The following is a 14654-nucleotide window of genomic DNA, read 5'->3' as shown; positions in this document are numbered from 1 at the left end:
TGCTTCAGATTGCGCCTCAAAGAGCTGGTTAGTGGTGGATGTCTGTAGGGAAGAGAGAAAAGTTCCAGTCCTTCAGGAGGCACATGTGGCTCTGATTACGGAGCTGCATGCTGGAATTCTGGCTGGTTTCTTTTCAGCTTTTTTTTGTGGTGTGTTGTTTTTCTTTTCTTTTAATCTAGGGCATTACACAAAAATAAACTGTCAAAAACATTATTAAAGTTGCAGTTTCCACTAGCTCAGGAGTCTGTGTAACATGAATCTCTGTAACGTGAGTCTCAATGGCACCGTACATATGAAATTACAGTGTCCTCATACCAGTAGATTAGTAAAGCTTTTCCAGGACAGCAATTTCTATTATCACTTGCTTCGAAAGGGTACCTGGAACCAAAGAAAATCTTGGTTATCACTTTTGCATAAATGTGTATGCATATATACATAGATATACACACGCATACATATATATATATGTACAGAAAGGAGAAATATGTGATGATACAGTATATATAAATTGTTTTCACCACATCATATATGATATAATGAGATTTGCATTTGTTTAGATTGAGGACCTGTCTATCCTGACAAACAGCACCTGCCCTTTGACAATGGCTGTAGCAGACACGTATGGAAGAATAATGAAGTACACGGTCATATCATGCTGGCTCTCTCCTTTCCAGTTTTCAGGTTCTATGGATCTCTGGCTTGGAGATTTCTGGTTTAGTGTTTAATAGGCCTTGATGGATTTTCTTCCCATCCATTATATCTCGTGACAATGAATTTCACGGTTTTATGTAGTGTCAGAGAAAGGATCTTCCGTTACTTGTTTGTACCTGCTGCTTGATGTTCACTAGTTCTTCTCATATTAGTCATACTGAAAAATTGTTCCATGTTCACTGTATTCCTGCCATGCTTCAGGACAATTCAGATGCTTATCATATCTGTGTCGCCATCACCTCTTTTGCAGGCTGAAAAGCTCAAGTCAATGTACCTGTTTGGTACCCTTTGATTGTACTAGTCACTGTGAGCTAGTATAATCTTACTCAGAAATAAAGAATGTATATTTGAGTTAGAGCAGGTAGCCTAAAAAAAACCCCTATAAATTCTGCCCCCAAATCCTTTTCTCTGTATATGCCACACAGATACCAGAACATAATTGCTGGGGTATTTGAAATGGTTTGTAAATTTTTTACAAGCTGGTGTTTCACTTTATTTCACCAAAGTCTTTGTTAGTCTGACTCTAAATATAAAAGTTTGAAGGGAACCATACGCCCTCCTTCTTCTTCCTTTCATATAACTCAGAATAATTCATTAATATCTGGAAATGTGACAGCTTAGAAGTCTGGTATAAGAAAATTTCTTGGTCCACATGCAAGAAATCCAGGAAAGTTTCTTTACAAGTGGGGTAAGCTATGCCTACAAAGGAAAAAACTAATAGATTTTAAGCCATGACCCTTTCATATACAGAAAAATATACTCATCATACTTCATCATTTAGAACAATAACAACAACAAAACCTACAATAATTATATCCCAGGAAAACAGCACTATACAGTTCCTACAAACAGTATGTATTTGTGGTTTTTCCTTAAGTTTTAACACAGATAATGCTGCCAGGATTATTTATTTTTAAAGTTTGTTCACTAACTTTTTTTTTTTTTTACCATATTGCCCAAATATTTTCCTTCCCTTGCTTTGAGGAAATTCACTAGTCTCTAGAGAAGGGCAAGGCAGAGCCATTGCACGTAATTTGAGTCTTACCCTAGGATCTTGCTTTTATTTAAAATCACTACAGTGACGTTGAAATCTAACAGTAATGGTAAAAAATCACTGCAGTAACTCTATTGTAAACTGTTGTGGTTTTGTGTGTATGTGTCAATTACAGACTATGCTAATTTTATTTTAAAGTAAAATGAAGGCAAGTGGTCTCTTGAAGATGTTAGATTGCTGGTCTCCCTCTTCATTTTCCAGTCAATAAACAAGAGTGAAAAACTTCCTTGCAGCAGATCCTCTCCAGTGATGTCTCCCACAGCGTGGTTCAGACAATGTCCTCAGCAAGCAATGATTCAAGATGCACTGGGGTAAGAACATACTCAACATATCGGGCAACTAAGCCTAAAAACAGTATATGAATCTCTCCTATTGCTCCTGAAGCAGGGCAGTCAATAAAACCTGCATATGCCTCTAAATTGAATACATTAAAATTATCACTGCTGCAAATAGTTAAACTTTAGATCGACCACAGCAGAACCGTTAAAATATTTTAGCATTAAATCCAACAAGAAAGAAAATTGAATACTCTTTCCTTTATGTGGTCTGCCTACTATATTGGTATTGTGAGCCATTGTATGTTATTGGAAGTAAATGCAACATGACTAATAGCAACTCTAGGAATATTTTTATAGTTCTTGGTAATTAGATTTATTTATTTATTTATTCATTCATTTATTTATTTTGAGAAATGACTCCTTCGTGACTCTTTCTAATTTTAGCTGCAGTTTCTAGCTGAATACCTGTCAGGTATTCTCAGTGATAGCACTTGCAAGGATAGAGACTTGTCTATGGAAATTTCCTCTAGTTTAATTCCGTTTTGTTTAGTCTCACCCATGTGAAACTAAAATAAGTTAACTGTGTGCACAAACCACTTTTGTTCTTTCTGCTCTAATAACAGTAGCAGGCAGAAATTAGGTAAGCTTTCCTGCATCATGAGAAAACACCCATTCTTTTAGGTTGTTAAGTCTTGTTGAATATTCAGGTGGCGTAACAAGTGGAACTTAAAAAATCTGGGGGAGAAGTATAAAGTAGGATATCAATATACATTTAGGAGGATTTTATTCTCTGTTATTCTGATCTTTACTTGGTAGTAATGCCTGATTCCCAGGATTGCAAGATAAGGACCTTCTGACTAAGCAGTGTAGATCACCACCTAATACAGCTTCCTGTCCCTGCTGTACACTAGTCCAGTTTCAGTGAGATGTGGGAATGGAGGAGGTAGGTCAGAAGCTGACCTGTTACAAGGCTGAACGTGTGGCCTTATTGATTTTGCTCATCTTGACTGGAATATCTCCTTAGGAACTTCATTTAAAAAGACTTTGCAATTTGGTTCATCTTGAACAATGCCGACTTAGCATTGATAAGGTTACAGCTGCCCAGAATGTGCTGACATAAAAGCCCCATAATTGTGCTTGCCTAAATCAAGTCAGACTGACTGCTGTGTGTGTGTAACTCCAGTTTAGAGCTAAAAGGGGTCCAAGGGCAAAGAGGACAGAGCACAGTGCTGGAGGAAGTGTTAATGGGACAGTTATAAGGACCACCAAGCTTTGGGAGAAAGTTTAGCTTTCAGTGTTTAAGTTAACATTAAGGGTGAATCACAGGAAGGAGTGAGTTTGGAGGATATCCAGCATATGTATTTTTTGTTCATAGGAAGATGAGAATGCCACCTGCTTCTTTTGTGTTATTTGCCCCTGTCTTGAGCAGAAGAAGTTATCCACAAAACAAGTTCATGTACATATGTTCACCTTGTGTGTGAGTTCCTGGGAAGGGGTTAATTAGGAATAATTAGGTGACCTATCATTCTGATTTCCCATAGAATTTAATTAGGTTTTCTTTTTCTCTTGTATGTCAAAATCCTTTCATGGTCTGAGATTTTTGATGTGAGAAAAAAAAATCTCTGATTGTTAAAACATACCTTGGAATTTCCTACTATGCTCATGCCAGCAATGCAATTTTATCACTTTTACTAAGAAACAGTCTTTAGCTTGGGTTTGAGCAGCTACACAGCACAGTATTTACTATGTAACATTACTGTTTTCAAAGGTAGTACTTACCAGTGAGGAGCATAGAGATTCCTTTCAACTTGCATAGTTTGAATTTTAAATATGAGCTCTGATGCCTATGAATTTGTGGTGCAGGTTTGACTGATTTCGGTTGTTGAACACCCTCACTAAGTCTTAATCTCCCACATGTTTTTTCACCAAGATGAGGGTGAAGTTTGGGTATTTCATAATAGGTATTTTAAACTGCCTCAGAAATAGAAGCACTATAATCCCCAGTGGCTTGTTTCTTGGAGTTACAGGATGAGATCTGCTTTATTGTGGTGCACTCACATGGCTAGTTATCAAGCACATAAATGGCTTACCAGGGTAGTCTTTTAGTGTTAGATGTTAATAAATGGGTTTCCTTCACTATTCATATCTTTTAGCCCAAGAGACCAGAAATTTGGAGAAAAAACTCTATTGTAGCTGCAAGTTTGGACTCACTCTGTGTGCTCCCAAGCTTGGACTTAGTGGCTACGTCTCTATGGGGTATACCCATTTGCCAGCTCAGTGCCACTGAAATAGGAAAGCTCTGCTTCTCCTCCTAATGCACTTCTTTTTAGCTTTTTGTTTTAGGATCTGATTGCTTATCTTGTTCCAGCTCTGGGACTCATGTGAGACAGCTTACCTCATTAACGTGGCCGATAAAAATGTCCATCTGTCTTAATGAGTTAAATCAAATCATGGAAGTGGTCCAGTGGATGCCACAGTGTGGGCAGGAGACACTGGGTCTTCATGACTAGGAGCAGAGGAAGGGAGGAGGAAAACAGACCAGAAAAGGAACAAGGCTGCAGACTCCTTAGATGAGTGCATTGCTACCTATGAAGCTGTGGTATGTGAGGACCATGTTCTCTTCAGTCTACTCTGGATGAAAGTTGAGGTCCTTCTCAAATCCTCAAGCCCAGGCTGACACATGCTCCTCACATGCTTGGGTCTGGACAGAGCAAAAATTTTGGCACCACTGACTGAATCCTTCCTGCTAGAGCTCCCTGTTTCAAGAAGAGGGAACAGATGAAGCACCAGGTGGGACAGAAAGCTCACCTACAGCATGAAGTGCCAAGAATGCAGCGGATTAAAATCTCACTTTACAATAAAGAGAAGCTTTGGTTCGTGTATTTATTGGTCCATATTGTGCTGTAACTTGGGTACTTATTAGACGTCTTAAAGCACAGAGGTTGAGGTCAATGTAGAGATCTGGATAGTTGTTCTTGGACTTGTTGGAGGTGCTCCAGATGTCTAATATTATCAGATACTGTACACCTACAGCTTCTCTTTGAGGGCAGGCTGTATGGAAAATGGGGCAAATGTGCATCTCTTGATGTCAGACTAGTAAAACCAAGTTTGCAATGATCCTTTGTTCAAGTGAAGAACATGTACTCTTTGTGGGAAAAAATTAACTGGAGAGGAATTTCTGCATCATAAGGGGGCATTTCTGAGAAGATTCTTGGATATTCTGTACTTGATTTTCAGGGCGGTGCTTAGAGGCCCATGTTAGCCTAATGCTATTCTTCTGAAGTTTATAGGAAGCATATTCAGTGACTGGGACAACATGATATATTGATTTTGTTCATGTGTTTCTGTTTATGGTGACTGAAGCTGGGATTGTGGTGATATAGTGCCAAAGATCATTAATCTTCTAGCATCTTTTTTGTTCTTTCCCTCTTGTTCAAGTCATAGATCCTAGCTGTAGATATAGCTGGAAAATGACTGTCAGAATGGAATATGATAGGGAGTTGCTGGAAATGAGCCATTGCTGTGCACTGTTACAGATTCAGAACAAAAGCTTTAAAAGAACATTCGTCTGAGAGTCCTATATCTTCAGTATGTAGAGCTCTTAAAAAGTGTTTGGAAGAACGCATCTGTCCCACCTATTTAACTTTTTAAAGTACATATTGCCTACAGGGTTAAAGTTGGTGAAAGCAAAAGAAACCAGTGAAGGTTAATATTGAATTTTGCTGGGTTGGATTGAAACAAAATCAAAAGATCCTTTTGCTTGGACCAATTAATACACAGCAAGTCAAACAAAGGACAATATGGAGTAAAAAGAGCTGTTAACTTGTCAGTGATTTTATTAATTTGTTTTAAGAAATGGAGGAAAAACTGAGAATCCACTTGGAAAGTCAGATGTTTGATTGTCAGAAAAAAGAAATAACTGTTAGAGCAATCATGAAATACATGCATCTTGCAAGGACTCTAATTCTAATTGCTGTGTGTATTACTTAAATTCTGAGTGTGTGAGATAAATTTAAGTGAAACAAGTGCCTCTGAGTGCAGTGTTTTGATCCAGGTGTTGAAAGGGATCCAGAGTTACCATCTGTAGCTGTTTCTTTGCTGATGACTCTCACAGTGATGAGATTGCTCTCTCAGAGTGCTGTACGACTGCAGCTTCAGGTAGCTAAATGATTTAATTACTCGGTTTTTGGATCATTGATCAATGTCACTGATATAGAATATGCTTTCAGTAGCTCTGTTTATCTATCTGGTTAGTAGATATATACTCATGGGCTGAGCTCTGATCTGTTCAGCTGAGATAAGAGCATAATAACAGCCTATAATTAATATGCTCACTTATGCTTACTATGTGACTACAGAGAAAAAATAAATACTGGTCCTGGCAGTGTTAATATTCATTCTTCTTCTGAAATTGCTTGAGTAATTTTGTAAAGCGTATGTTACAATATGTTCTCAGAAAGCAAACTGCAAGGAAAAAATCAAGATGTTTCCTAAATTTTGTTCTATAGTTCAAAATATAATTAAAAATTTTTATGGAACAATTGGATACTTTGGAAGAACTTTAACTAGTTAATTTTTTACTTATCCATTTTTTGTCATTTGCTTATTTCATTACACGTGTGGCAAAATCCAGTTACAGATTTCTCATTCCAAAGTAACATTTTTGGGATTTTGCCAAATTCCTGGGAGTTGTGATTTCAGTATTCTTATGTATGTGAATGGTAACAACTGGCCACATGGCTGAAGGACTGTTTTATTCACATTGCATTGAATTTCACAACCATAACTTACACGAATTCTCAACATTACTGCTGTTCATAGTGGCTGTGAAGGCACTGTCACTGACAGGAGATTGGAATATGCTTGCAGTGTAGCTACTGTGCGTAAAAACAACCTTGTGTTTTTCACTGACAAGAACTTCTTAAGCAGAGGCCCAGAAAAATGTGGCATCACCACTATTTCTCCTTGAGCATGTGGAGTGTTTTTACAGGCAAAGTACTAAATGGTACCTCCAAGGTTTTGGCAGTTTATCCAAGTATTTCATTCAAGGGCACCCAGGCAGGTCCTGTGCACTTTGTCCCAACTTGCTCAAACTGAAATCACAGTGAGGCTCACCTCTTTCCAAGTCCCTAAGGTGTATATCTTCCTTCTGCTGGGATTTAAACCATCAGGGCTGTTGATTTCCCTCTCTCCCATAAAGAAATCATGTACAGATAATTCTGCCATATCTGATATATATACACTATTTCTAACATATGTGTTGTGACAGAACAGTCAGCTTGGAGTGAGTGGTTCTGAAACATGTTTAAGAATAAATGTTCACATGTTCAAATTAATGGTCTGAAGCTTTTTTCTTTCTCTGAAGCTGCTTATATCCCAAGAAATGGAGCAGCCAGTAAATAAGTTTGGTTTATAGCTCCACAGTATAATATGGCATTAAAGTATGGCACAGTCTATGCCAATATAGTATCTACAAACTGATTTTTTTTAAATTATTATTTTCTTTAAATTATTATTTTCTACCAGAAATCTTCTTGTAAAGAAACAGGAAATGTTTGTATTTAATTTTGCTTTTACTATAAGAATTGCAACATTACTTATCTCTTGTAAAAGAAGGCATGAAATTAATAGTGTTGTCTTACGTTTGCAGTCTACTTTATAGTACCTGGGAAACCCTAAGCCCCCATTTTGTGGCTTTTTCAATTACGTTTGTGGTTAAAAGAATAGATTTCTTTAAGTTGACACATTGTGCAGTTGGACCTATTCCCCAAAATGCAGTTCTGCTTCAGAGAGGTTAATTAATGTTGACAAATTCTTTCTTGAACTCTCTAACATCTTGTATGTAGACATTATGATATAACATCTATAGCTCTTTTGGGTTCCTCTTCCACTCCCTGGTTTGTGACAGAGAAATATTTCCCTTTCTTCTCCTTTCCTCTATAGTTTTATGAAAAAGAGGAAATGTTTCATTTTCTCTTTGTTTACTCTTTTTGATTACTCAATGAACAGGAACAGCAATATTTTATATTCTCACTCATTCTTTCTGCTGCCTTATATGTGCTAGTAAGTGTATGTCCTGGTTGGAAACTTGCATGTAGGTATATTTACTTTTCATGCTATTTTGTCTATTTCCAAAGTATCCGAGTTGCCTCTAAGTGACTTCTAGAAGGCAATATAGTTACTCTATTCAGAGCTCCACGGATACCATTTTATTGTGCTTCTTAGGAGAATAAAGGTACAAAGGTAGATGGAGAATAAAGTAGCACAGGTAGATGGATTCTTCTTCTTCTATCCCTCCTGGGAAAAGATGGGTATGGGACAGAGGACACAGCTTAATCTGCAGTGAGTGGTAGCTCTTTGGTTACCTTACGTGTGAGCAGGAAGCGAGGACAGTTCTAGATAGCCAGTCACCTATGATAGCAGACTCTTTGCAACAAAGGTGTGGATACATAAATTAGCTTGTCTCCGTCTGGGAAAATCAAGTTCAGTACTGCAATAGCTGTGACTGTGTGTGTCATAACTGTGCAATAACTGTGCAATGTGTGAGAAGACAGCTGCTTGGGGAAACATACGTTATTCCCTGGCCAGGAACAGCAGGATCACAGAGTTCCCTGATAAACTTGTCTCACCTTTTACCTCCCAAGGCAGGAGATACTGTTGCAAGCAAATCAGTTTTAGATGATGGGATTCAATTTTTGCTAAGAAACTTTGAGAAGCTAACTCTGGCCCAAGATGATTTGTTTATCAAGCTGGATGTGACACAAGGGAAAAAAAAGGGAAAAGGACAGGACAGGACAGGGAAAGGAGAGGAGAGGAGAGGAGAGGAGAGGAGAGGAGAGGAGAGGAGAGGAGAGGTTCATAAATCATTCTCATTCATCTGCCCTATAAATTCAGGCAAAGGAGAATCACTCATTGGGGTCAACAGTAGCCTTCTGGTGAAAGCACCTTTCAAAAGACACTTCGCACAATTGATATAACTGTATTTCACTCTTAATGTCATCATACCACATTTGTTTCAAAAAGTCTGTGCTTATAAAGACATGAAAATTACCTTTTCTGAAAGCAGACTATAAAGTGACTAGACTGCATATTTTTTGTCCCTTAATATATATACATTAAAATATGTTTTCCAGAAGAATTCTTCAGAAAAATAACCTTATTAAATGCAAATTGAGACTGTTAGGATTTTAAAAATTATTTGAAGGAGGAATCTCTGTGTCCCAAGTTGCTTATAGTTAAACTCTTAAAAGAATTTCCTAAGCACTGAAGAAGCTGACTTGAAAATCCAATCTTTCCCTTACTTTAAAATAGGAGTTGTCTGTTTGCATTTTTTTGAGCACAAGCACGTTTCACACATACTTCAGGTGCTTCTCCAAGGCATCTCTGTTTTTACTGAAGGAGGAAATGAGTCATCAAGTGCTATTCAGCAAACATTATGTGGGCACTTCCAGCCTCCCAACCTAATCTTAGTGGTACCCTGAGGAATCATTACTCTGTCCCATTCATAAACTATTCTGAGAGTTCCCCCCTTCTCACCACTTCAAAAGATGTGGTATATGTCTTGTGGCTCTCAGACAAATGAAGATTTTGTTATGAGATTCACACAGTAAGAATATTAATCAGTTTTTTTTTTTTTTTTTTTTTTTAATACTTTAGATCCACTGATGGCAACTGAACTACATCACTTACTGACCTTGGAGCAAAGCTTTTTGGCCATGGATTGTTCTGAACCTCACTTTACATATGAAGTAAGCTTGGCTGAACCCTTATGCACACTTCTTGTTAAGACAGCTCAAGATATTAGCAGAAATGCTGAACTGTGCAACTCAGCACTCATAAGTTCACAGCTTTGACTTTTTTTTTCTTTGGGCAGGGAGAGAAGTCTGCAAAAAACATGCTATTTACTTCAGCTGACAGTACGGTATAAGTTTCCTGGTTGTCTGTGAAGAGTGTTGATATGTTCTGCAATGACTTTTAGCCTTTTTACTTGACATGGTATTGATACTCACACAGAAGTCTTCTTGTTATACAATTATGTAAATGAGCCCAAAGAGTGCTTAATCAAAAGAAATTCAGTATTTCTTGCTTTAGAAAAAACAGTTCCTCTGAAATGTGTTGCTGTATTAGATGCTGAGTCTCACAAACACAGCATAAATGGCCTCTCTCCTTGATGCAGACCAAGCCAGAGGCAGTTTGCATCCAGCTATGACTTTTCAGCTGTGCTGTTAAATAACTACTACCTTTTAGTGAATTCTGGGGACAACAGAGAACCACTAGACAGAAGTTTAAAAGCAGAAGAAAATACTTCTTGCAACATACAGCTTTACCTGGGAATGCAGAATATTGTGGGGGCAAAAATACCAATGGATTCAGAAAACAGCTGTATCAATTCATGGAAGAAAATTCACCTAGATCTAATAAATGCAAAGATGAGGATACAATGTCTGGCTTATGATGTCCTAAGGTATACGTTTTTTGCAAGCTAAAAGTTTAAGTGTCTCTGTATACTTACCTTGTTCCTTGCACTGCTTTCCTTGATATCATCACTGATCAGTTAGAAGTGGGACACTGAGCTACATTGGCCTTTGTCTAGGTAGACCAGTAGTGTCATGTTTGTTTGAGACAGCTGACTGCGCACATCTCAAATGTCTCCTTAAATAACAGTCTATGTGACGGACTCTGTCCAGAGCATGTTAATGATAGTAGTTAAGTAGGGGAAAGGAAAGTTGTCTTATTTCTTAGTCAGTCAGCCAAAAGCTGGAAAGTATGGACAAAATGCAATGCAATGTGGTACCAAAGGAGAAGCAGCAGACTTGCTTACACTGCTTGTCTGGAAGTCATTTCCTGATGCCCTCACCTGTGCCCACCCACTCCTCCGAGACACTCCCATCTCACCTTCATCCCCCAAAAGAAGGGTGGTGTGGCCTGGCCTGCTGGGGGGCCCATGGCTGGAGATTGGCACTGCTGTGGGCTGAAATGGGCTCCTAGGGAAGCCCATAAGGCCCTAGGTGCCCTTGGGGCTCCAACAAATGCTTCACACCTTTTTCACAGGGGAGGTTAGCTCTGAACTCCACATGAAACTCTTCTCACTGTGAAATGAAAGGAGAGTGTTTTTTTTTTTTTTTAATGGGTACTGTCTGACTAATGGAAAAAAACGGTGCTAATAAAAAACAGTATTGTTGAAAGAAAAAAAAAAACAAGTGAGAAATGTTTGTTTCCTTGTGTCCTCTTCCAGAAGGCAGAAGGAAAAGGCAGAGTGGAAAAAAAAAAAAAAAGAATTATAAACAGCACAGGAAAGATCAGCTCAAGGAGTTGTTGAGAGAGAGGAATTTGTATTATAAAGAACTGAAGAGACACAGCCAGCTAGCCTGAAGTGCTGGAAGAGTAGAGATGTTCTAGGATCAGCGGTGACCTCAGGCAGGAAGACATGTCTGCCAGCATGACCCACTGATCTCCCTGGATGCCTGGAGCTGGAACAGGCCACCAGGATGCTCAGGAGTTCCCTGTGTCCTGGAGGGGGTGCTGGTGACCACCCACCCTTGGAGTGCCTGCGGGAGCAGCCAGCAATTGGCCAGGTCAAGCTTTTTGACCCAGAAAAGATGTGGAAGGTAGGAGACTGCTTCTGGAGAGAAAACCTGGTGACCAAGAGAAGGAGCCTGCTTTATAGAGCCCTCTGCCCCATGCATAAGTCCTCAGGCAACATGGATAAATATTTTTACCTCAGGATAAAGGCAGTGGTGACACCAAGTGCTTTCGAGAGGAAGAGTGAACCAGAGTAGGAGACTGTTGAGAAATGTAGAAATATCTTATTTCCTTATTTGCAGAAAAGGCTTCTAGACATCACATTGCTAAAAGTACTATGGGATGCAGTAACATATTGCTTAAACCTGCTTTACTTAAAAATAAATAAATAAATAGATAAATAGATAAATTGATACAGCACACAGAACATTTATGAAGGAAATTTTAAGGAACTTAGGAAATAGGGTGATCCAGAAGTATTTAAATTAGGAAGTTACTTAAAGAAATGAATTCAAATAAGAGCATAACAGTTCCTGAAGAGGCCTACATTTTATCAGGGCTTCAGATATTTATGTTTTATGCCCATATCAATGACATTCTCTAATAGACCAAGAACTAACATAAAAAGAGCTGGTAAGTTGTGCAATAAATACCGAGATCTCATTTCCAGGATTTTAAATAGTGTAAATACAATGTGTTACCCAACCAGATATTACAACAAGCAAGAACCAGTAACTCCAGTGTTATCCTTAGGTCCATGTCACAACTGTCATCAGGAGGCTTACCCACAGTAAAATGGAAGTGCTCACTTCTCACTGTGCTTTTACTGTGTGGGATAGTTCACAGGTTTTAGTTAACCTGAAAATGGAAATCACACACTCTTCCAATAGGGAAGATATGTTCTTAGAAAATAAGCATAGGAACAGTCATAAATAACTCTAAATGCCTAAGCAGCAGGGACTCAATTCAGTTGCATAAATGTAAGCATCTGTCTAGTTTGGGTGCTATAGGGTATGTAGTGTGGCTGCTGGCTGCCACACCAGAAAGGAGTGGGCTTCTTATACATCCTCTGTCATATCTGCCAAAGTCATAGCATGCATTAAACACCTTGTGGCAACTCAAATCTCACTAGATGCCAATGTTTAGACAACTGAATTCAGCTTCAGAGAACTAGTCTAAGCAGCTTGTTTGTGGCTTGTCTATAGGCAGGGGAATTCTGTCTCTGCTTTAGAAAACAATAATGAAAATGATACAAAAATAATTCTCTTTAATCTCGCTTCAAAGACTCTCTGTGTTGTGGAAGCTACTCTTCAGTGCGCCTTCCCCTTAGACAGGGTCTGAGGTAGACGTATCATTCCCTTCAGAAAGATGCTGATCTTTCTTTTTTGATATGGTAGAAGATAGAGCTAGAACAGACAACTAGCTTAGCTTGCATATAGCTGTGTGAGATAAACCTAGCCTTAGTACAATGGAACAAAAGAGGACGGAAAGTTTAACAAGGCATGGAGATGGAGAGGAATTATTCTTCAGATAGAATGAGAAGAGCTGGTGGACTCAAGGCAGACTGGAAGGAGTGTCATATCTACAGAAAGCCAAATCATTTCATTTTGAATCAGTTCTGCATTCACTGCAAATATGAAACTCCGAGTGGGACTGCAGCTCACTTAGACTCTTGCAAGCCAGGTGTAAACTGGCTAGGAGTGGGTACTGCTCACACTGCAGGTGGCTGTGAGCTGCACCTTGGCATAGATCAACTGCCCCAAATGACCCAGTTCCATGGAGGGGAGTCTGTACAGAGCCTGTTCTGCGGCTGTTATGCTCTCAGCAATATAACAGCTAGCTAGTTTAAAATTAACCTCTGCATGTATATCTGAGCAAGATGTATTCTTAAGCGTAGCACTGGAAATCTCCCCACAAACTGATCATTAACTTTGTTAAATAGACTTTGAAGTAAAAATTACCCTACCATCCTGGCTAGTAAGAAGATATAGAGTATGCTCTTTGGGTTCTTCTACACAAGCATAATGTGATCATGTCTCAGGAGAACTGGCGGACATTGGAAATTACTTTAAATCAGATTTTGTATGTAGAAAAATTTGTAAATGGAAAGCTATTTTATGCTATCTGAAGCAAAACAATGTTTCCTCCTAAGTTTGTGTTCAGTTGTTTTACTAAGTACTGGTGAACTACCACAATTTTAATAGTAATGTGCTGATGCTTTTATAGAATTTCCCAGGTTATCAAAAGTCAATGGTAAGTGAGCAACCAGGGTATTTGCAGTTGTTCATTATTAAACTGGTTTCTGTTCTAGTTACAGAAACTAAAATTAGTGGTATTTACTCAGGCTTAACACCCTATATTACAGCTGTAGGAAATGATAAGTTAGGGGGGAAGTATTCAAGAGGGGGGTAGTCTTTAAACAAAAATATATATATTTTTGAAAGTCTAGTTCAAAGAGAATGTAGACATATAATTTGGGGATGCAATGCAATTACCAGAAATAATTTAAAATGGGTTACTTCTTTCAAGTATGATTCTTTGAAGAATAAATAGTAATTGTTTTAAATGCATAATTACTTTAATATTGGCTCCTTTCAGCAAGTTGCAGACTCCCTAGATTAAGCTCTAAGTCCTGTGCAACTGTCCACTCAAATTCTGTTTATTCTTTGGGCTGTCATAGTTCCATTACTAAACCCCTTGAAGCCCTTTGATGTATTCCTGCACATAAAAAGACTGGTGGAGACTTTTCATGCAGCCTGATCTTTGCTATGCTAACTTTTTTTTTCAGCATAACTGAAGTCAGAGGACAAGTTAAAGTCATCATTAAAAAATCCTGATAACAAGAATTTTTCTATTTCATAAAAGTATTTATGTCTGCATAAAAAATATTTTTGCAAAGCCTTGCATGTGAGGCTGCAGATATATTTCTGATTTTCAGAAAGAAATCCGGTATTGGTGCTTGGCTATGTTTCTTGGGAAGGTACAGGTTGCTCCCTGCACTGTAGCCACAGAACTGTCTGCTTTGATCTTACAGCTAAGTAACTACCTGAAGTTCGTTGGGAGCAGTGTTTGGGATTTTTGCAGCAGGT

The 14654-nt window shown here is 38.4% G+C and overlaps 1 long non-coding RNA gene across 1 annotated transcript; it reads right to left on the bottom strand.

The window, feature by feature from the left end:
- Nucleotides 1-298: 298 nt before the first annotated feature.
- On the bottom strand, nt 299-11828 carry LOC118244023 (uncharacterized). Its single transcript, XR_004777430.2, has 3 exons — nt 11763-11828; nt 10939-11132; nt 299-378 (listed from the first exon to the last, which is right to left on the bottom strand). It is a non-coding gene; the product is annotated as an uncharacterized LOC118244023 (long non-coding RNA).
- Nucleotides 11829-14654: the final 2826 nt, after the last annotated feature.

The sequence above is a fragment of the Cygnus atratus genome, chromosome 3, assembly GCF_013377495.2.
Source record: "Cygnus atratus isolate AKBS03 ecotype Queensland, Australia chromosome 3, CAtr_DNAZoo_HiC_assembly, whole genome shotgun sequence".
Taxonomy (NCBI): Eukaryota; Metazoa; Chordata; class Aves; order Anseriformes; family Anatidae; genus Cygnus; species Cygnus atratus.
The sequence above is the reverse complement of the archived record's forward strand: the minus strand, read 5'-3'. Positions and strand labels throughout refer to the sequence as shown.